We start from the raw sequence: 21,923 nt of genomic DNA, 5'->3' as shown, positions 1-21,923 counted from the left end.
TCTGTTTCTAAGGTTATAGGTCCAGTTCTAGGTACGTCTGGAGACTTTGGGTCCAGTTCTCATGCGATGGACAAGTATCCCTCTCTCATGGTAGAGATGTATTTTTGGGACATTAGCACCCTACAGCCTGGTCCTCCGTCAAGTTCTCGAGTTATAAACCCATTCAGAGGTTTTGACGTTGGCTCTCCGATTCTGGGATCTAGCTCGGCTTTTTCCCCATAGTCTTCGCCTGATTCTTAAAAGTTAATTCCAGCACTCAAGTTCTATGTCATGCTCTGATTTCTAAGTCAAAGGAAGTTGTTTTCGCACTGTGTCCAGCTGTCTAGTTCCTTTACGTTATATACTGCCTCTGATTCTACTGTTCCTCTCTTGTCCTAGTTAATGGGTCACGATGCAAGAAGATGGCATACTCGATCCTTACCTTCTGGCAACGGTTCTCATGTTCTGGTCAGTGCTCCAATTCTTAAGTTCTGGCACCGGCTTTGGTCCTTAGGTTCAGACACTTTACTACAGTTATTTGGTTCTGGCACCGGTTTTCTGTTTCTGTGACCTTTTCCAGTAGCTCTTTGTCAGGCGAATGTAGTAGTTTCAGACTAGCTGTTGTTCGCGCTGTGACCGGACTCAACTTTTTCTCTGACAAGCTCTAATTCTTTCTTGTTCACCGAGTCCCGCCGCTTCTTCAGTTACCAAAGCAACCAACAAGCAGAACCTCAGTGCGCCTGCGCCATTTACTGCCGGTTCCGGTCGCTTGACTTCTACCAACTTCACTTCCGGTCGAAAGAACCTCTCTGAGTCCAGTAAATACCACCGAGGAGATATACTACTAGAACGCCAACTCTACAGCAACTGTGGCATCATTGGGCGCCAGCTATGCTTTGGCTATGACAGTTTAAGTTCAGAATACCTCATTTCACCACAGACGAATGGAACTTCGGTGACAGGAACGATACTTGCTGGTGATACTGTTTTCTTTTTCCCCGCAGTATGTAGCGCGAACTCGGGCAAAGTGCACTGTTTGGAGCACATTACATGAGCACCAGATAACAGTAAACAAGGGCAGATTCATTTTTTAGGCATGTCCACTGCTCGTCAGTGGTAGAACGTGCTAGTTCTATCTCAAAACTCTGCAGTAAGCTGTCCACAAATGTGAAGCTTTCGCAACATATGGGGGACGCCATAATAGGGGCATTTAACATGGCTGTGCTGGGTGGTAAATGGCAGAAAACTCCATTCAACATGGCGCAGAAGAGCTTGTCAACTGTAGGCGACAACATGGCGACTAAAACCAAACAGTGGGTGGCACCACCTGTCACGCGTTGTAAGCACCATAGGCGGAGCAAAGCAATTGCCCCCCAATTTGTAGAAGGGATAAACCTTCAGCCGTGATTCAAGGAGGCGTGGTTGAGATCCGTGGCGATGGAAGGCACCAATGGTTGCTGAAATTCAATTTAGTGGGCGGGGCATGTAATTAGGGCTCCGAGCTTGTTCAGGTGGAGCTCTCGTTATACAGCCTACGGTTTGGACGTGTGGTAGCAGGGTCAGGTGAGTGTGTGCGGGGCTAGAAGTGAGTGAATTAAGACTAACCTTTGGCTGATATGTATTTCTAGTTGATGTCTATTTATTTTAAAAAGGATTGCGGAGTGGTTTCTTTTGCTGCACAATGGAGACTACCTCCCAGCTGGAAAGCAATTAAGGGGGGAGGGCTTTATTTCCTTGAAGGTAGAGGCATATCTGGCATCTCCCAATCGATGGGAGGACGCCGCTCTCTTTTCAATCATATTTAATTAAGTGTAATACTTTAGTAGGTTTCCTCCTGGGAATGATGGTTCACCCTCCTTAAATGGCTTACATTCCATTCGCTTGAATGGGACTAGCTTCATACATATTCGTTATTTATAAGGAGGGCAATACATTGCTCAGACCAGGCGGGCAACTAGAGGCAAATTTCCGCGGGGGGGGCTGGAACATTTTTCGAGAGGGTTTAATTCTGCCAACCACGGACATAGTGCCTTAAGAAGGGCTGAACACACAACAAAAGCCTCATTTACAAGTAATGGTCTTTTAAAGACCTGTTAACTACTCGGGTGCGGCTGTAATTGGATTCTCGCCCGCCCGCGAAACTGTCTTCCCCCGGGCTGACAAACGGGGGGGGGGCTAAGCCCAATGGGTGTTGCGCGCCTGGCTCAGACTGTGCCAACGAGAAAGGGTGGCCGGGAGTTGTACAAAAGGATGAAAATATAATCTCAATGCGGAAAATAGCAAAAAAATAACGAGCATGTGAGCAAGATAACGTTTTTTTGGAGAAGCACAGCTTCACAGTTATCGTAGTGGTAACAGGTTGACGCATACTTGGAGGGTTTCTAATACCTGAAGTGGTATTCCTGCAAACGTGAACGTATTCTTTTGAGCAATGAACCAAGTCTATGTTATTCATAAAGAAAGCTGGGAGTTCTCTTCCATCAAGAATGGCTTCCCGTCAGGGTGACCAACTGGAATTGGTGCAAAATTGGTGTAAAATTTCAGGACAAAGGGTCAAAATTCAGGACATGAGGTCAACATTCCAGGACAAAACTTCAGTTTTACAGATACATCAGAGGAGGTTGTGCAATAGTATATAAGCAAGCCCATCCATATCCAAACATATTGAACCATTTGCAAACCTATCCATCATGTATCCTTCCATCCATCATTTCACCCCTCCATCCACACTTTTTACTCATCCATCCACGCTTTCCATCTCTACACTCATCCATCCACTCTTGCTCCATCCACTCATCCTTCCAGCCCTTTCACCCAACCAGCCATCCTTTCACTTACTCATACATCCACCCAGTCACTCATCCTTCCACTCATACACCCTTTCAGTCATCCATCCTCCCTTCACTGACCCTTTCACTTAGCCATCCTTCCTTCCACCCCTCCATCTACTCATCCACTCATTAATCCATCCATTGACTATCACTCCTCCATCCTTTCTCTCATCCATCTATCCCTTCACTCACCTATCCATCCTTTTGTCCATCTACCCTCCCTTTCACTCTCATCCATCCTTACATCCACCCTTTCACTCATCCAACCATTCACCCTTTTACTTATCAATCCATCCACTCGCTCATCATCCATCCTTTCACTCGTCCATCCACCCTTTTACATAACCATCTACCCTTCCACCCATACATCCATCTATTTACCTTCTCTCATCCATCCTTTCACTCATCCGTCCATCCTCTCTCATTATCCATCTATTCAACCTTTCATTCATCCTTTCACTAATCCATGCAGCCATCAGCCCATCCCTTCACCTACTCACTCGTCCACCATTTCAGAATAATTATGAGCTGAGCCTTTGTCTGCAGAGTTGCAGACAGAAGAGGTCCATCAAGAACTACACCCTTGCCATAGTTCCTAAAGCAAGCGGTGGGGGAGGGTTCACTATGCCCCTGCACATAGGCAATCTGGAAACTTGTCATGAGCCATGCATGATGCACAGTGCCAGGCCATGAGGTGACTGTGACATGGTGTTGTTTCTGGGGCTTTAAGTGGGATGAAAAAAATGGGGGGGATCTCTCCAAAGTGTGTGTTTGATGTAAATTTGGACATGCCTAAAACACCTAAGCTAACAAGCATTTGCAATGCAATAGGTCTTGCATCTGCAAGAGTTTAAGCTATTGGATTTGTAAATGACAATGCCTTTTATTTATCATTTTGATAATTGACTCCCAAATAAAAGGCATTGTCATTTACAATGCCATTAGCTTAAACTTTTGTGACAGCAAGAACATTTGCATTTTCAAAGAAGCGGCCGCCATTGTCCGGGCTGCTTTGAAAGTGAAAGCACGTTGCAGGAAAGCATGTCTTGCCTGCAGTAGGTGAATCTCATAAATAAATAAACTGACACGCGTCTAGCTCTGAACCAGCCTCACTGACTGCTGGGGAGCCAATGCGCTAGATGCCGCCCACCTCTGGCACGTGGAGCCCCTTTTCCATGGACCCCCTAACACTGCTATGAGAGCCCCAACCCTGCTCTATGGGGCTCACACTACAAGCCCCGCACCCCTGAATATAAAAGCAGGAATCGTACCTGCCACACACAGCTCTTTTACATATCTTATCACACAGACCCCCTGACTGCCCCCGAGAGCTGGCTGACCCCAGAGAGGAAACTTCTGCAATATGTGCAACGCCGCCTGCTCCCCGTCGCTGCTGTGGTGCAATACACCACCAAACACCCCTGCCAGCCCCCCAGCCGAGCGTGTTGAGTCCGGTCGAGCAAGATAGCGCCTCTCAGAAGAGCCTCTGGTCTCCTGCCCCCGCCCCAACCACACCTGGCGCAGGAACTCTGTGCACCCTGCACTCACGAAAATATAGCACCGCATGAAGGAATAAAGCGCCGCACAGTCACTCCAATGCAGCGTATCCGCAAACAAATACATCTGTGCTGCTTGGCTAAACGGGGCTCCTGCACCCAGTGAAGCAACAAAAAGCAGGGGCAAGTGATACCCCCCGTCACCACACACAGAGAACACAACCTGCCCAAAAGCAGAGTCTTTTCTGTAGACTCCCAAGTACCACAGATGTGAGTGACATTTATGAGAAAACTAGACCAGAGCGGGGGATGGGAGGGGAGCACAGGCGGAGGGTGGGGAGAGAGGGAGAGGACCAGGACGAGCGAAAGAGGGGAGAAGGGAGACTGAGGATGATACGGAGAGTGTAGAGGAAAAAGAGAGGGACAGAGTTAGTAAGTGGAGAGAGAGGAAATAAGAGAAAGAGAAGATAATGAGCAGCCCAACAGGGAGACAGGAGTAGCGATACACAGAGAGACCAAAGAATGGAGGAAAGCGAGAGAGAGAGAGAGAAAGATAGAAAGAAAGAGGAGGACACGCAGCTTCCTTCCACGGCGTTCTCTGCCCTGCCTTCTCAGAGCATCCTCCTTTGAGACACGTAGCCACTTCCTTGTGTGGGGCCCTCTGGCAGCTGGACACCCAACAGACCAAAGAGAGAGCTGACTGGCGCATGCTCCAGGCGTGAAGCCAGCGTGGTTGCAGGATGCCTGGTGCATGCTCCTTCACGGCTCTCATGAAGACATTTCTTATCAGCTTGTTAAATAAACAAGCTGATAAGAAAGGTCTTCACAACAGACGCAAAGCAGGCGAGCCAGTCCGGCTCGCAGGCGAAAGGGTGTGAACCCAAAACCCTAATTTCCAATGGCAGGCCACCATTTAGCATAAATGGTGATGCCAGCTAATGGGAATGAGGAGCGGGGCTTCAAGCCCTTTCCAGAAAGTACGTATCTGCACTAAATCTCGCTGAGCGAGCTGCGCATGTGAGCAGCAACGCTAGGCGAGACCTAAAAATCTGTGCTTAGTATAGTGTACTGCACACGTGCCCTGGAGCTCTGCAGACAACACACACTGCCCACCTCCCCAGGGGCCCTGCAGCCAACACAGACTCTGCCCTCTCCCGTGGGGCTCTGCAGGCAACACAGACACAGCCCACCTCCCCTGGGGCCCCGCAGCCAGCACAGACCAGGCCCACCTGCCCTGCTGCAATGGAGCCCACCAATAATCTGCCTACCTCTTCTTGACTCTGCAGCGAACGCAGCCACTGCACTGCCCACCTGCCGTGGTGCCATTGAGCCCACCAAGATTCTGCCCACCTCTCCTTGGCTCTGCAGCCAGCGCAGACACAGCCAACCCCCCCTGGGGTTCTGCAGGCAACGCAGACACTGCCCACCTCCCGTGGGGTTCTGCAGGCAACGCAGACACTGGCCACCTCCCCTGGGGCTCTGCAGGCAACGCAGACACTGCCCACCTCCCCTGGGGCTCTGCACCCAGCACAGACACTGCCCGCCTGCCCTGCTGCAATGAAGCCGACCCAGAGTCTGCCCACCTCTCCTTGGCTCTGCAGCCAGTGCAGACAGGGCCAGGTCCGCACATACTGCTGTGTGTCAGGGGCCCTCGGTTCTGAAGCTTCGCCATCACTACTAACCCCCCACGGCAACCATGCCATCTGCCCATAAGGGGCGGATACAGTGTCTGCCCTTTCACCCTATGGCCAAGTCCACGGTACACCCTGCTCTTGAGAAGCATCATTAAATCTCCTGAGATGGGAGGAGTGTTCTGGGCCTGGAACAGTCCTCCTTACTTTGTTAACCAGTGTGGGTGGGATTGTGCCATTTCTTATTTTATTACATTATAGACTGCTTGTTTGAAATTTAGTGACAGTCATTAAGCTCTGCTCTGTGAAGAGAACAACGTAGCTGCCTCGGTGTAATACTCACTTTTTAGGGTTAAAAAAAGATTGCAGCACGCTCCTCAATTATAAAGAGTATTCACACTTATATGTAAGATATAACATATATGCCCCACGGGAGATATAGTTGCTGCTTAAATCAAAGAGACGGGTTATTTGTTTAAGCTACTGTGTGCCTCCAAGAAAACACAAACACATTAAAATATTACTTTTCATATTCTGCAAAGCAGGCCTGTCTGATATGGTGAAGGGCCACACTATAGTAGGAGGAGGACATGCCGGGTACGATTTAAAGATAAACTAGCCCAAGGGGCATTTCTGAAAGGGAAGCATACAAGCTTGCTGTTTTGAATGTTTATCACCTGCTCAAAGTGGTTTTGGCAGGTTAGGAGTCCGAATCATGGAAAAGTCGTCTCTACCCGCCATCCTCCCGGAGGTTGGGCCATTTGAAAATTATAGAGTAACAATAACGTCTGTTATGTGAGAAGTAATAGTTCAATACTGCTCGGTATCTGAGCCTTGGTACTGCATCCGAGTCTGTTACACTTGACCTCAACAGCATCGGAGTCAAGAAGGGAGGTGGGTGCAAGCTGTGTCGGCTTTAGGGTGGTGCGACCGGTGCCCAGTTGAAAATACGGACAAATGGCATCCATTAAACAATCCTTCACAGACAACGGACAGACAGCTGAAATTACGGACTGTCCGTCAGGGAGTGGGTTATGTTACTTCATGTAGGCTTCTCGGTTTCTTTAAATATAAGCTGCATTTCCAGCTGCAGGGACGCTTTTTCTTTAAAGAAGGACCCTATTCCATCACATTAGATTTTGGTCATGTTCAGTATGTTTAAAACGCCTTTTTAGGGTTGGTCAGGAAATTCTACCACACTGGCATTTTCTAGGTAGGCTGCAGGCCAGGAGATGCTTTCTGAGCAGGATGGTTAGATGAGCCATAGTTTTCACTCAACCAAATATACCGGGCATGCCTGGAGAGGCGCTCTTCCAAACTTTTTTGGTGCTCAGTTTTCTGTAGTAGAGGCCCGCGGTGCATGCAGGATGTGAGTGCTGATTGGTTGGAGGATTTGTTTATGAAGCTTCCACTATGAGAAAGATCAAGTGGAATCAAGACAGACTATATGTCTGAGCGCCACAGTTCCCTTACATTTGTGGTAGCCATCATGCATCCATGGATTCCTCTTATTTCAATGTTCTTTGCTTGACAATTAAAATGCTTAGTTGCTGCGCCCAGGCCTTTTGTTGAGAGAGAGAGACTGGAAATACATGCACTATGTTTTGCAATTACCAAAAACTTACTGGATACAGGGAAATATTTTGAGTCCTCCTTTTCAGAATTATGAATTTAAAAATTAATTTATTCTTTCACAAGAAGTGTGTCTCAAGAAGAGCATGAGGACCTTAAAGTTGTACATACATTGTATAACATTTTTGGGAAGGTGCATATGGTTTGAAGTATTGAGAGTGATAAGGAAGTGGTTGCCGGTAGCCAAGAGGAAAAGTACAATACTTATGTATTTATTATGATACAGCTCATGACTTGATTGAGAATTATAAGTATCACATTCTTAATTTACCAATCACTGAAGTAAGTTATCTGCATAGTAATGTGCATTATAGTGCAGATTATTATATTAGTAATCTTGAATTCAAATGACGAAGAACCGTTAATTCTGGTTTTAGAACCACTGCTTATGGAGTACAGATTAAGCATAGCTGTAAGAACAGGCATAGTGGTGATATCCAGTGTCACAATTTCTCTCTTTTCCCATTCGCCGTTCCCTGCTGACCAGCAGAGAATCATTTGTATGTTGCCAGTGAGTTCAAGTAAAGTGCAGCGATTATTTTGACGACTTGGATACGGATTGCTAGATTAGTGCATACGTTTTAGACTGGTTGCAATGACCCAGCCATACCTCTGTAGGCCCATTCTAGTTGCAGCTTCTGGAAGGTTGGGAGGCGGGGGGCTGGTTTGAGCATTTCTGCTTGGCTTACTAGTTTCCAGCCCAACTGCATAAGTTTGGTCCTTCAGAGGGTTGTCTGTTCCTGTATGGAACTGGACTCTGATCTTTTCATGGGATGGTTGGACATGGAATGTTATCTTAAATGCTTCATGCTGGTTCTTAAAGGCTTTTTTTTTATTTAAAGGGATTATATTAGTTTTAGAGTGGGTTCTCCAGGAGTTAAAAAATATACTATGCTCAAGAAGTTGAGGGTCTTTAAAAAAAAAATTTTTTATTACCAACTGTGTGTTTTGCTGTGCCACCTCTATATTGCGGCTGTGGGGCAGATTCCCAGTATAATGGCACTCTTAAATATGTTTTTCCCCCCCTCTTGAAGCTGAACATCAATATCCGCTCCATCAATTCTCAAATATTATTCTCGCCCCCACCCCACAGACTCTATGCAGTGCTGTTTGGTTATGTGTAGTGTCAGTAGTTACTATTAGTTATGGCCTCCATTGGGTACTGATCTTTCAACAGCTTTAGCCTTCGGATGGGCTCCATTCTCAGGCTGTTGACGACCAGTTCTCGGCCTGTTGGGTACAGATTCATCTTCCCAGTGTTGTTGCTGTTACCCAAAGGCTTTAATCCCCCTTTAGGTCTTTAAAATAATTGCTTGTAATTACTTAAAAGTTTAGGGGATGCATCAAATACTTACCATTGACCACCATGAATGTTGTCTTGGTGACGTTGCACCTCATTAATACTAAGTGAACACCACAATAAAGCAATTAGCAACTGTTAACCTTTGCAAGCAGTTACCAATGTGTGCAACCACTGATTGCTCTTTAGTAACATTTTATCATGTTTTGGATTGGAAGCTATTTTTTTGGGAGACCCGCAAATTATGCCATTAGTGGTGCATTTCTTGGTAAATGCAAAAACAACAATTGATGGACGGAATGTTGCACAATGGCAAAACATTCACCCCCAGTCATAGATCTGGGTTTAATCCATTGTTATTTTGCTCACCACACCACCCCAGTTCAGACATGGCCATCTGCAAATCAGTCTTGACCCTGTGCCTCATGGGAACACTCCAGCCTGAACTGCCAAGCCACGTCTTCCCTGGACCGGAATCAAGCATCCTAGGACTGGTTTCTAGTTATCAGCCTTCATCAGCCAGGATAGCTTGATTCCAGTGGCATGGAGAGCACGGGACTCGCATCTGAGCATACCCGTCCCATTCTGGGTGACAAATGCAAAAACAACAATTGATGGACGGAATGTTGCACAATGGCAAAACATTCACCTCTTGGTAAATCCATCATTTTGCAGACAATGCAGCAGCCCCAGAACCGCTGAATTCCAGTGGCCCAGGCAGCTCTAGCACCCAGGCAGCTCTAGCATTATTGGTCAATAAGTGAAGAGTTGGCACTTTGTCTCTCTTTCTTTTCGTCAGATATAGAACAGGAACTGCCAGAACCATGCAAAGTTTAAAATCAACACAAATAAAAAGTTGCCCACATATCTTATACACACCCACTAGATTAATAATGTTACTAACAGCAATAGAAGCTCAGAAAGACACATTTGTCAGTAGGAGCCAGTGATTTAAAGACTGTGAAAGAGAAGGTATTAATTATGAGCCCATATTGCTCAAACTATAGTAATTTGTAACTGCAGAATATCTCTACCCAAAAGACCACCCCACTTATGAGGCTTCATTCTCACCAGTGGAGCGTCTTGGTTAGCAAAAGGCTACAGGAAATGACTTTTCCCGAACTTCTTAGAATGGCCTAGAAGATTTGCACCGATGCAATAACTAACTAACGAGCAATACTCCTAAGCACCGCAGATGTTTTAACATTTGTGTAAGGCCCAAAATCTGACCCAGGAAAAAAACTAACATAGATTGAAATACTCAAAGAAATTGAAGAAACTGATAAATACAGTACCAGTCGCATCCACCTTCTCCACATCCAGACAAGTAGGTGAAACAAAGCCAAGACAACGGGAAGCCTGAGTTTGCTTTGGAAGTCCATCACGGAGTTTTAAGAACCTAAGGCCAAGTGGTATCTGTAAAAGTCTATATTGGAACACTGTTCACAATTGTTCATGCGGAATTTCTTGGGAAATAAACAAAGTCAAAATATTCACCATAATAACAAGGTATGTTAGTGGGCAATCAAGGCCTATGCAAGATACTCCCAGGTTACCAACCACCCAGAGTATGCATAGTACGACCTATTCCAAGCCAAAATGTATAGGTCCTGGGATTAGGAAAAGAAAAGGCCAGTCTCCTCATAGATGTCAATCCACTCGTTCTTGAGTGTTGCTAATAAAGCTTTGGCAAATTAGGCATCTTTTGTTCGTAGACAAGAGTATTGTAGTAGTAAAGTCTGATGTAGCCAAGCTCTCTAGATTTTCTTCTTCTCCACCATGAAGCTGCCAATCATAGTCCATAATGAGTCTATAGTTTTATTTCAGTTCTTTTAGTTTTACTGCACAATGTAGAAAAAAGAAAGATTTCTTTTAATTTTGTCAACTGCCCTTCATAGATCATTGTGACGGCAGGAGCAACTTTACTTTGGACTCCCCATAAATCATATAAACACATAATTACATTTAGAAAATCCCCGAAGCTCTGAATCTGGTTGGGTACATAAAATCTTAAATTTGCTGGCAACCGTTTCCATTCTACATTTGCCAAGTATGACTAAAATAACACTGTTGATCGTGAATTGCATGAGTATTTTTCTCACATATAAATATTTTTAGGGATTTTCCCAAAAAGAGAAAAATAAAGGAAGTATGTGTATGTAAATCACTCAGGAGAGCATGCAAAATAAAATACACAGTAGAGTACTTGTCACCTGACCAGGTAAAAAGTGATGACCGCAGGAAACGAACAGCACAGGCAGACTGGTGTGACAATTACCATATTGCAACAGTGAATGATCTGACCATACTCTGCCCAAATCATTAAGTTCAGAGATATACTACATACTATGACTGTCTTTCGGCAAAAGATTAAACTTGGATTGTATATATTACGTACCCGTGTATGGTGTGAGTCTTGGATTTAGGGTTTATGTACCCTCCACACATTTACTTTTCCTGTCCCATTCGCCTTGGAGCAGAGAGTTAATACATTCCACCAGAACATTGGGTAACCCAGGTAGGAGGTTGTAAAGCAACACATTGCATTAAACTAGGATAAGATGTCTGAATTTGAGGCATAGGTTCCTGTAATTATTTCCCTACAGTTCAACAACCCACTTGGCAATACATATCCACCTTCTCTGTCTATGAATTTTTTTCCTGAATACGAAAGGAACATCTGGGGGGCGGGGGGGGGGGGCATCCATATTCCCACCCTCTTGAATGTGAACTGTAGCTAGCATAAAAGTGATCCTTCCGTTTCCTTTTTTATCTTATCTGCTCCCTCTGTCAGCAGATGGATCTTCTTTACACAGGTAATTTGAATTTTATATCTCTGAATATATGCTCCCACTCACTTATGCTTAACACAGTTGATTCATTCTCTATCATGTTAGGAAGAAAATTGTGCTCTCCAGTGACTTACATTTGTAAATTACATCGTCCTTGGACTATTCTCCTTCCCTTCTTTGGTTGCTTCATAGAACTAGTGATGTAATGACCATTGACCCTGAAAGGTTCAACTGTCATTTCCATTAGACTGGATTTTGTGATGCTGACAATAATTTACATGATTTATATCTCTGGTGTGAAGCTACTTTTACAATACCTACATTTTGGCTTCTACCAACGCTTCTCTCGCTACTCTCCATCTGTGTCTTTCTAGAAAGCACCCTCGGTGACCTGGCATCTAAAATGACAATATTTCATAAAACTTTAATGTAACTGTGGGGTCAGAGTGAACCTGCCCAGGAGCATTCTGCTGCCATCGTTCAGCTCTGTGCTCCATGCACGTTGTTTTATGTTCCCAGTAAGTTTATCAAGTTTTAGCCGCATTTTGCTCTAACCAACTTTCTTTTCCTCTACTGCGCCACTGCTTCTGTCACTGTCTCTGTGAGTTTAGCGAGTCATTATTTTTAGCCACATTATTTCTGTCCTAAATAACTTTTCCCTTTCTGTATCTGTATTAGTTTCCCATGTGTATTGCTATAAGCTATATTTGTGTTTTGATATAAGCTTCTCGTTTCCCCCTGTATCATGTTGTTTTTTGGAGCCTTCCCGTTGCTTTCTCCTTTCCCACTCGTTTAGCCACTCCCACTAACCAGCCCCCCCCTATCACCCACCCGGACCTACTTAATGGAGGTCGCAGCTGTGCAACAGGCATGCACAAGGCCAGCTCGTCTGCACCTGGACGGCGCCCAGTGCCAGCAGCCCTTTCTATTCCACTCCATAATGCTGTATTGACATTAGTATGGCCTCGCAGCAATCCCATAGTTCTAGACTAACAAATGCTTGATAAACTGCGCATTATCTCTGGATAGTGCTGACCAAAACATAATTCTGCGATACTTTACGTATCTCTGTGAATATCTACTACATGGTCAATCAATCAATATACTTATAAAGCGCACTACTCGCCTGTTAGGGTCTCAAGGCACTGGGGAGAGGGGATGCTACTGGTCGTAAAGCCATGTTTTGAGGCGTTTCCTGAAAGTTAGGAGGTCCTGGGTCTGGCGTAGCTGGCGTGGTAGAGAGTTCCAGGTTTTGGCGGCGAGGTGTGAGAAGGATCTTCTTCCAGCGGTGGTGTAGGGGATGGTGGTGAGAGCATGGTTGGCGAAGCGGAGATGGCGTGTGGGAGCGTGGAAGGAAAGTCTGTCGTTGAGGTAGGCTGGACCGGTGTTGTAGAGAGCCTTGTGTGCGTGGGAAAGGAGCTTGAAGGTGATCCTTTTCGGTACGGGTAGCCAGTGTGGCTCTCTGAGGTGGGGGGAGATGTGGTTGCGGCGTGGGGCGTCAAGGATGAGGCGGGCGGATGCGTTCTGGATACGTTGTAGCTTGGTTTGTAGCTTGGATGTTGTTCCTGCATATAGGGCGTTGCCGTAATCCAATCTGCTGCTCACCAGGGCGTGGGTGACAGTTTTCCTGGTCCCGACGGGGATCCACTTGAAGATCTTGCGGGGCATGCGGAGAATGTTGGAGGAGGAGATTGCGTTGACCTGCTGAGTCATGTTGAGAGTGGAGTCCAAGATTAAGCCCAGGTTGCGAGCGTGGGTGGTGGGTGAGGGTGCGGTGCCTAGGGAGTTGGGCCACCAGGAGTCGTTCCATGCTGAGGGGTTGGAGCCGAAGATGACGATCTCTGTTTTATCGGTGTTTAGCTTGAGGCGGCTTGATTCCATCCAGTTGGAGATGGCGTGTAGTCCGTTGTGTAGGTTGTTTTTAGCAGTAGTGGGGCTTTCGTAAGGGAGAGGATCAGCTGGGTGTCGTCTGCGTATGATACTATGTTGATGTGGTGTGTCCGAGCGATGTTGGCGAGAGGAGCCATGTAGACATTGAAGAGCGTTGGGCTGAGGGAGGATCCTTGAGGGATGATCTTGGAGGCCTCAGACAGGGATGGCGGAAGACGGACTCTCTGGGTCTGCCGGTGAGAAATTATGAGATCCAGTTGAGATTCTTGTCGCGGATTCTGGCGTTGTGGAGTCGTGTGCGGAGGGTGTGATGGCATACCGTGTCGAATGCGGCAGAGAGGTCCAGCAGGATGAGTGCTGCAGTTTCTCCTTTGTCGAGCATGATCCTTATGTCGTCTCACATGGTGAGTGAAACGTTTGTCTTTTTAGTGCCTCTTTCCTCTTCCTCCCTCCCCGCAGGCCCGATTTACAAACCCACATCTAATCAGTAAGAAGTCTACACATATGGGTTTTATTTTAAGGTGGAAGTAGATTTGTCAGTTTTGATGGATTCAAAACAATCCCAGTGGGTAATCCTTGGAGTGCAGGGCGACGGGTGGATTTTTTTCACTAAGTGGAACATTTTGCTTCTGTGTTTCCGCAAGTAGTAAATATTTTTTACCTGTGAATATTCTGTCCCATATTATGAGAGGCGTTCTCCGTCAAGTCACCCAGTCTTCAGAGCGACCCCCGTAAACGTCCTCCTCCCACTTGTTCCCGGACATCTTCGGTGTTTCTTGTCCCCCGGGGTGGGGCAGTTAGCCTGAAAAGTGCGCCTTAATCGACGGCAGACAGACCCCTTTATATTTCGAAGACGAGTCGCAAACGCGGACTCACGAGAGCCAGCGGAAATACCAAGCATTAAAAATGCAATAGGTCTCGCCTTTTATTAAGTTAAAGCCATTTGCTTTGCTATACAATACCATTAGCAAAGCAAATGGCTTTAACTTAATCAAAGGCAAGACCTATTGCATTTTCAATGCTTGTTAAGAACAGTGGCCTGTAAATTATCTATGCCTGGCCTCCCCTTTCATCAGAGCCCCCAATTTGTTGCCATGCTGCATCCATAAAATGAAAACCCCGGTCCTTCCTAGCCGCCTACACTTAAAACCGCTCCCTCACTGTCTGTGTCAGGGTGGCATGCTCCCTCTCTGCCTGCAGCCTTTCTCCGCGACTGCCATCTTCAAGCTCCCTGCTGACGGTCTTCTCTCCCCTCAGAAGGCCACTGTCTGCGCCCGGAACCCCAGAGCCATGCTTTCCCTACCTCTTCTCTGTGCGTTCGTGGGCTGGGCACCGTCTGCTTTAAGTCCTCTTTCTAGTAATCTTTTCCCTTTCACTGGCAGGTCAAGCATTCACTCGGCTGTCACAGGTCTTGTCACTGGGCTCAGCGTCATGCGAGTTTCTTTCTTCAGCTCCATGTTACCCTAGGATGCCCTTATGCCGCTCTTCCATTTACAGAATTATTTTCCCACCCGCTGCCACCTCCAAGCAGTCTCCTCCTGTTTCTACAGCCAATTCCTTCTGAATATTAACATCATTACTTTTAGTGTATATTCCCAGGAGCTATCTGAAATTACGTGACATCAGCTTTCTTCGCAGGCACTACCCCCTTTTACAGTGTTCAATTTGTTTCAATAAATGTGATTATGCTTTACTGTCTTCACACACACAACACAGCAGCCACTTCAAAGACAAAAAAACTACAATCCCAAAGAACCCTTGGGAATAACAGTTCAACAGCCAATAAGGGTCAGGTCAATGACTGCCAATCAGGAGCCCCTCGAATACATATAGTCAGTCACACACATATAGTCCTCCACGCATCTTTCCCCTTTCTTTGCTGCTCGTAGCTAAAGTTGAGTGAGTCTACCTTTTTGTTGTTCTTGCTACATGCATGCTGTTTTTTGCTCCTTGGAGTGTGTAACTGTATTTGATTGTACTCTATTGTGTTCAAGGTTATTTTACTGGCCGCTGGCCTGTGTGTTTTTCCTTCGCATACGTGTTGTTGGTGCGGCTCCGTGGTGCGGTCCTCCCCCAACGAGGTCGTGCCATTCCAGTGCATCTAAAACTGTGATGAGAGTCCTTCGTTTCCCTCTGATTCGGGAGCGAAGTCGCATGGTTCAATTGCAGAAGCCAGTCCCGCCTGGAGAGATGCATCCCGGTGGGGTCTGTAGCCGGGCCCTGTTATATTTATTGCATTACACCCCGTGCCACGGGGTCTGTATTCTCTGCGTGTGACGCTGGATGTGGGCTGTAGTCCTCCTGCTTTCTCTGCAGCATGGCGTACTCGGCCTAACGAACGGGGGCTATTCTGCAGATCTGCAGATGTTTCCTTGCCGCTGCACTGCTGATTTGCCCATCCTGTCTAGCTCTTGGAAAAACGAGCAAGGAGGGTTTATCGGGAGATTGGAAAAGTGATAGAGCAAATGCGGAACTAGTACCATTTTACCTGTGGGGGACAGTGGTAGGGATCTCAAAAATGTACCGAAGACCGGGCGGCTGCTAACGCTTTACGATGATTGCCTTCGTATATGTCCCACGGGGAGCGGTATAAACGCACACCTAAATAATGTAGAGTGCTTGCGCTTCATGCAAGAGAGACTCTTTGGATGCTCACCTCGTGCAGAGGGAGATTGGCGAAGAACGGGTACATTGCTGATTTCGCCCAGTTACCACTGAGGCCTGCCACTGCCTTCAACTCTGCCTGGTCCGTAGAGATGGGGGTGAGGTCAGATGTCTTGCCGTAGAGAAGCAGATCATCTGCATATAGTGATATGCTGTGTATGGTTCCTGCCAGCCGTATACCCCTTTGCCTGCCCTCCTCCCTTAGACGAATCGCCAGTGGCTCCATTGCTAAAGCAAAGAGCAATGGGTAGAGTGGGCATCCTTGTCGTGTTCCTCTCGACACTGCGAAGGGCGATGATACCTGCCGGCCCAATTAGATTCTGGAGGTGGGTTTTGTATACAGTAGCTTGGTATATTCCTGTAGCTGTGGGCCCACTCCCATCCTCCGAAGCACTGAGAAGAGGTACGGCCATGACAATGTATCAAAGGCCTTTTCCAGGTCCAGAATAATGCACGTGGGAATACCCTTCTTGGACCTGGCCCTGAACCTGGAACAGCTGCAGAATGTTGCGGGAGGTGCATCTCCCAGGCACAAACCCTCATTGGTCCGAGTGCACTAGCGTTGGGATAACCGATACATATCGCTCTGCCAGTATCTTGCCAAAGACTTTGTAGTCTGCGGAGAGCAGGACAATGGGCCGGTAGGATTCTAGGCGGCGTGGGTTGCTGTCTTGTTTCAAGAAGGATACAATCTCTGACTCTCGGAGGGAATGAGGGAGCTCCCCCCTCCTCCAGCGCCGCTTCAAACGGGTCCACCAAACGCGGTGCTAGCTGTGCAGAGAATGTTTGATAACATTCTAGTGGTAGGCCATCAAGACCCAGGGCCTTGATTTTAGCTAGGGTTTGTATTGCCTGTGTCGCATCTGCTGATGTGATAACTTTATCAAGGGTGGCATTGTCAACTGTCACTATGCACGGTAGCGGATCGTGAACTAGGAATTCATCCTCTACTTCGGGATCTGTCTGACTAGGGGCCTAGTATAAGCCCTCATAATACATGGAGGAGACTGCTGCACCAACCACGCCACCAATGTGCCTGCTCTGTCCCCTTCTCTTTATCTCTTAGCCGCGTATGCTCTAAAGTTGATTGCCTGAGGTCCGCAAGCACCTCTGCGTATGCGGTTTTCACATCGACTACCTGAGCTAGCGTCGCTCCATTTTGGTCCGCCGCCTGTGACAATGCTATCAGCCGCCTCCTCTTCCTCTACCACACGTCGCTCCAGTCTTGCGTACTCCTGCGATTTGTCCGATACATGTCCCCCTTATTGCAACCTTAAATGCGTCCCATTCCAGTGTTCTTGCCATAAATAATTCTGAATGTGCCTTTTCTGTTCATGTGTGAATGAATACCTGATCCTCTAAACATTTGTGGGGTAGTCTCCAAGTGGGTACTGGGGATGGTGGGGGTTGCCAAGTGAGGGTGAGCGTGTGTGCGTCATGGTCGGACAGGATTCGTCCTAAGTAATCTGCGTCCTGGAACATGGAGATAATGAGATGTGTAAATAAATTGATCTAGATGAACCCTGAGATTGTGTGGGATAGAGTGAAATGAGTATAGTTTGGCTGTAGGGTACTTGCTGCACCATGCATCTTCTAGCCCCCAACGATCAATCCAAGCGTTAAAGCGCTTTGCTTGCGCAATGGCCGGGATGCTGGGCGTGGTGGATATAATCTGTCCAGACTTAGTCTTGCACACAGTTATAGTTCCTTCCCAGTGGATTGGGCCAAAGTGTGGGAAAGTGAGTCGCAATATTTCCCCTGTTCCAAATTGGGCACATAAATACTGCCCATCAGGATTGGCGACCATCTAGTAGTCCCTCCAAGGGGGCTTAACGACCTTCCATATCGATCGCTCTACGCAGCTCTTGGAATGAGGTTACTGGCCAGATTTGTACACCCCGCGTAAATGCTGAGTACGTGGTTGCACTGAATGTGCCTTGCCATCTTTTACGCAGTTTGTCAATCTCTCCTGCTGTTAAATGTGTTTCTGCACTATCTGCGCATTTTGTCTTTTATTGTAAGCATACACAGCATATCTCTTGCGGGCCATGTGCATACCACGCACATTAAGTGTAAGGATACTGGTATCGCCTCTATGTGGTATTAGGGATTATGAGGGGTGCGTTCCGCATGTCACTGGAGAGGGGAGAGGAAGTGTGTGCAGGCGCCTCTCCTCGCTTGCCTAGGGAGCCTCGCATAGATATACTACTCTCTTCCTACTGATAGTAGACACTCAGTGTGTGGGTGAATGACAAATGTTGGGATAGAAACTGGGGCGGGAGATCCTCCCAATATGTGGGACCTACCGCAACGGGCGGTGCATCCAAACTATGCATGTCTCTTATACTCTAATGTATTGCGGGAGTGGCCGAGAGCAAGCCTAGGTCTGTCCTGTAAGTGGCTTTTGCAGGATCTATGCGTGCGGAGTTCTGTTTGTGATATAATTATGTTTAGCTCTTAATTACGCATGTGGCAAATATGTGGTGTATGCATGTGTCCAGAACCTGGCACAGCTCATATAAGTGTGACCACAGTGTGTAGCGTTACCAGCGGAGGGGTCACTAAGCCTGATCCGGATTCATATGCGTTACTGCCTACTTCTTCCAAGGTAAAGATATGCTGGCCTCTTTCTTCGTCTGTTGCTGGGATGGCGGCCCAAGTTCCACTGCAGCCCGTAGAGCTTTCCTGCGCTACGCTATGATTTGTCCCAGGTCTGGAGACCCCGTGGTCTTGGTGTGGGTTCTGGGTTTGAGGTGCTTGCTGAATTTTTTGGGGCGGCGACAATGTCTGGTTTTTGGCAATTGGGATTGGTGATCACATTTTGGAGTTGGACATGGGCGATTTTGGCGATTTTGTGCCATTTTCATAGGCAGCCGCAGGATCTGTTTAGAAAGTAGCGGATCCATTATGCATAATCTTGAGACGTGCTGGAAATAACAGGGGGTATTGGATGCCCTCTTGGCGGAGTTGCGCCTTGACCTCTAGGAATGACTATCGTTGGCGCTGTACTGCCCGAGAAATGTCTGTGTAAATCATGACCGTCTTATCTTCTATACTGAAGGGCCCATGGTGTCTGGCGGCTTGGAGCACTGCGTCTCTGTCCCGGTACTATGGAACTTTGCTAAGAATGGGCGGGGTGGAGATCCCGGGGGTGGGTGACAAGCCAGCACCCTGTGCGCTCTCTCTATTGAGATGAAGGATGTGACATCCGTTGACTATGTGAAGGTGCAGACCCAGGTTGCTATGTAGGCAATGGGGTTCATTCCCTCCACCCCTTCTGGCAGGCCTAGGATGCAAATGTTGCACCTTCGCAAGCGGCCTTCAAGATCTTCTACATGTTCCCCTAAGGCCACCACTTGCATTTGCAGTGTTCGTAACGTTTCCTTTAGCGTTTTTGCTATGGGCTGTAGGGTGGCAATCGTTTTTTTTTTCAGTCCGCTACTTTGTTCGCCAGTTTGTGGTGGTCATCCCGTAATATGCTGAGGTCTGTGGCAAGGGTGCCAAACTGCTCTTCCATTGTGACCCTGGAATGTTTGCTGACAGCCAGTAGTACCTTGTCCAGTTTTTCCGACATGGTTAGGGCAGATGATGCCACTGTGTTTTCGTGTGGAGCCTTGTCTGTGTTCTTCCGAGTTGTAGATGGCGCCTTGGAGCCATTGTGCGACTGGAGCTTCCCCATACTAATGCCGCACGGGCTGTCTCTTATCGCTTAAATCGGAAACTATCACTGGGACCTGCTCGTAGCTTGAACGTGATGGCTGTTTCTGTCGTGAGAGCCAGGCTTCGGTTCTAGTGTGTGGGCGGCGCAGTCCGTGGACCTTCGAATGTTCCTCTATCACAAGACCTCTGGATAAAGCTTACTGGCGGCAGGGTGGGCACGCTCAAGGGTCACAGTGAAGTCCTTACTGGTGCTACTGCGCTTAGACGTGCCTCGATGATGGTGCAGAGTGCCGCGCATTGGTGCGTGTTTGCGCCTACTTAAGCTTCCTATACGCGTTGTATCCTCTTACACCCAGGGCAGCAGCGGACCACGGATGCCTTTCGGGCTCACTACTCTGATGTTGCCTCTTGGTACTCCGATAGCGTTGGGTGTAGTTTCGTTGGGTGGCTTTCTGGGAATCCACTCGGGCCTTCCAGGCCTCAGGGTGCCCATCTCCAAACCTGAGAGCCCTCTGCCCAAGGCCCCAGGTAAGGATCTCCCGTCGGGAAAATGGGGAGCTAGAGAGAGCAGCCTCTGAAAGGAACACATAGCTGTCTGCCTGCTTGCACTGATTGCTCTGTATGCAGATGTCGCACTGGCCCACTACTCAATCAGGGCCTCAAGCCTGCATTGGGGTGAAAAGGGGGCAGGGCCCGGGCAGCGGCTCTGCGCTTGACTCCTGCTGTCGGCTGGTTTTCGCTTGCACTGTCCGGGTATACCTCCCTGCCCCACCCATCAGATATACCCCTGTTGAACCTTCTGTTGGGGTGTTGTTTAGTTCTGCCCACGTTAACGGCCCTCCATCACTGCGCCATTCCAAGTCGCACCTCGATGGTGGAGCCGAGTGGCATGCTCTTGCTCAAGCTTCCTACGTGCGCTGGACCCTCTTGCACTCTGGGCAACAGTGGACAGTGCACCCTCCCTTTGGCACAGCACTCCAATAATGTCCTCTGGTGGCGTAGGGTGCCATTCAACTAGAAGGGGCTTCTGGGAGTTCAGTTGGGCCTTCTAGGCCTCGAGGCTCCGGGTTCCTAAGCTGTGAGTCCTCTGCTCAAGGCCACTGGTGAGGATCTCTGAACAGGAATATGGGATGAGCAGCTATATGCTTCTGTCAGGAATAGCTCCCACTGTCTGGCCACTAGTTCTGGCTGCTCCGTATGCTGGTATCGCGATGGCCTGTTCCTCAGCTCGGGCCCCGGGCTTGCGATGGGGCGACATGGGGGAGGGGCCCGGGTGTTTGATCTGTATCTAATGCCTGCTGGTTTCTACTCGTACTGACGGGCCTCCTTCCCCTTGCCTCTCACCTGGTGTATACTCGCCCCCTCATCTGCAGGGGAGCTGCTTGGATCTGACCCCGCTGACGATCTCCCCGCCACTGTTCCGTGCCCGTCACAGCTGTAACCAACACTGGCCAGCTGTCTGCACCACAATGCCTGCATAAGCTGCAGTTTAAGTTCGGGCCTGTGTTGCTGTTCTCCCGCCCGTGGGAGGATTCACTGTAGATGCAGCCGCGCAGTGCCAATGGATGCCTGGAGACTGCCTACCTCAGCCACTCAGCCCACTTCACAGGAGCCAGCACGTCCTGCTGTCTCTCTGCCAGGACTGGCGCTGTAAGCAATCAACTGGCGGCCGCCATATCTGCCTGACTAGCGAGCCACCCAGCTGCTCCTTGTGGGTGCCGCAATGTTAGATTCGCACCGGGCACGACCCTAACTGGGTTTGCCACAGTGCTGAACCCTCGAGATCCGGGGAGCCGATTTGTTAGATCTTCTGCTGCAGTCTCGGGCACAGTAGCGCTGGTGAGCGACCCCTCTGACACGGATTTAGGGCGCGAATCAGACCGGGTCGCGGAGCCTCAGAAAGGCACGACCACCATCTTGGCTGGCTCGGCCACGCCCCCTCAACGACATGCTCTTGATGGCCCATTGCCCTCCTTGCACATTGTTACTTCAGCTGCAGTCGTGGTCACTCTTTTACAGGATCTGGGTTTTGTTATCCATGACAAGAA

At 48.2% G+C, this 21,923-nt stretch overlaps 2 protein-coding genes across 9 annotated transcripts in view; one reads left to right on the top strand and one right to left on the bottom strand.

Annotated features, from left to right (window-relative positions):
• Window positions 1-751, bottom strand: part of TTLL5 (tubulin tyrosine ligase like 5) — a 1,026,293-nt gene extending 1,025,542 nt beyond the window's left edge. For 3 of the 6 annotated variants that reach the window (XM_078659928.1, XM_078659931.1, XM_078659927.1), the window contains exon 1: window positions 422-751. The gene's annotated coding sequence lies outside the window, so the exon portion shown is untranslated. The remainder of the gene's footprint in view (window positions 1-421) is intronic. The other 3 variants (XM_078659929.1, XM_078659932.1, XM_078659930.1) reach the window with 1 other exon arrangement.
• Window positions 1-21,923, top strand: part of ERG28 (ergosterol biosynthesis 28 homolog) — a 55,619-nt gene that overhangs the window by 6,658 nt on the left and 27,038 nt on the right. The window contains exon 1 of one of the 3 annotated variants that reach the window (XM_078659935.1): window positions 840-956. The exons of 1 other annotated variant lie outside the window; for it this stretch is intronic. The gene's annotated coding sequence lies outside the window, so the exon portion shown is untranslated. Of the gene's footprint in view, window positions 1-839; window positions 957-1,403; window positions 1,543-21,923 lie in introns of those variants that run through there. One more of the 3 variants, XM_078659933.1, reaches the window with a different exon arrangement.

Source organism: Lissotriton helveticus, chromosome 9 (genome assembly GCF_964261635.1).
Source record: "Lissotriton helveticus chromosome 9, aLisHel1.1, whole genome shotgun sequence".
Lineage (NCBI taxonomy): Eukaryota > Metazoa > Chordata > Amphibia > Caudata > Salamandridae > Lissotriton > Lissotriton helveticus.
The sequence above is the reverse complement of the archived record's forward strand: the minus strand, read 5'-3'. Positions and strand labels throughout refer to the sequence as shown.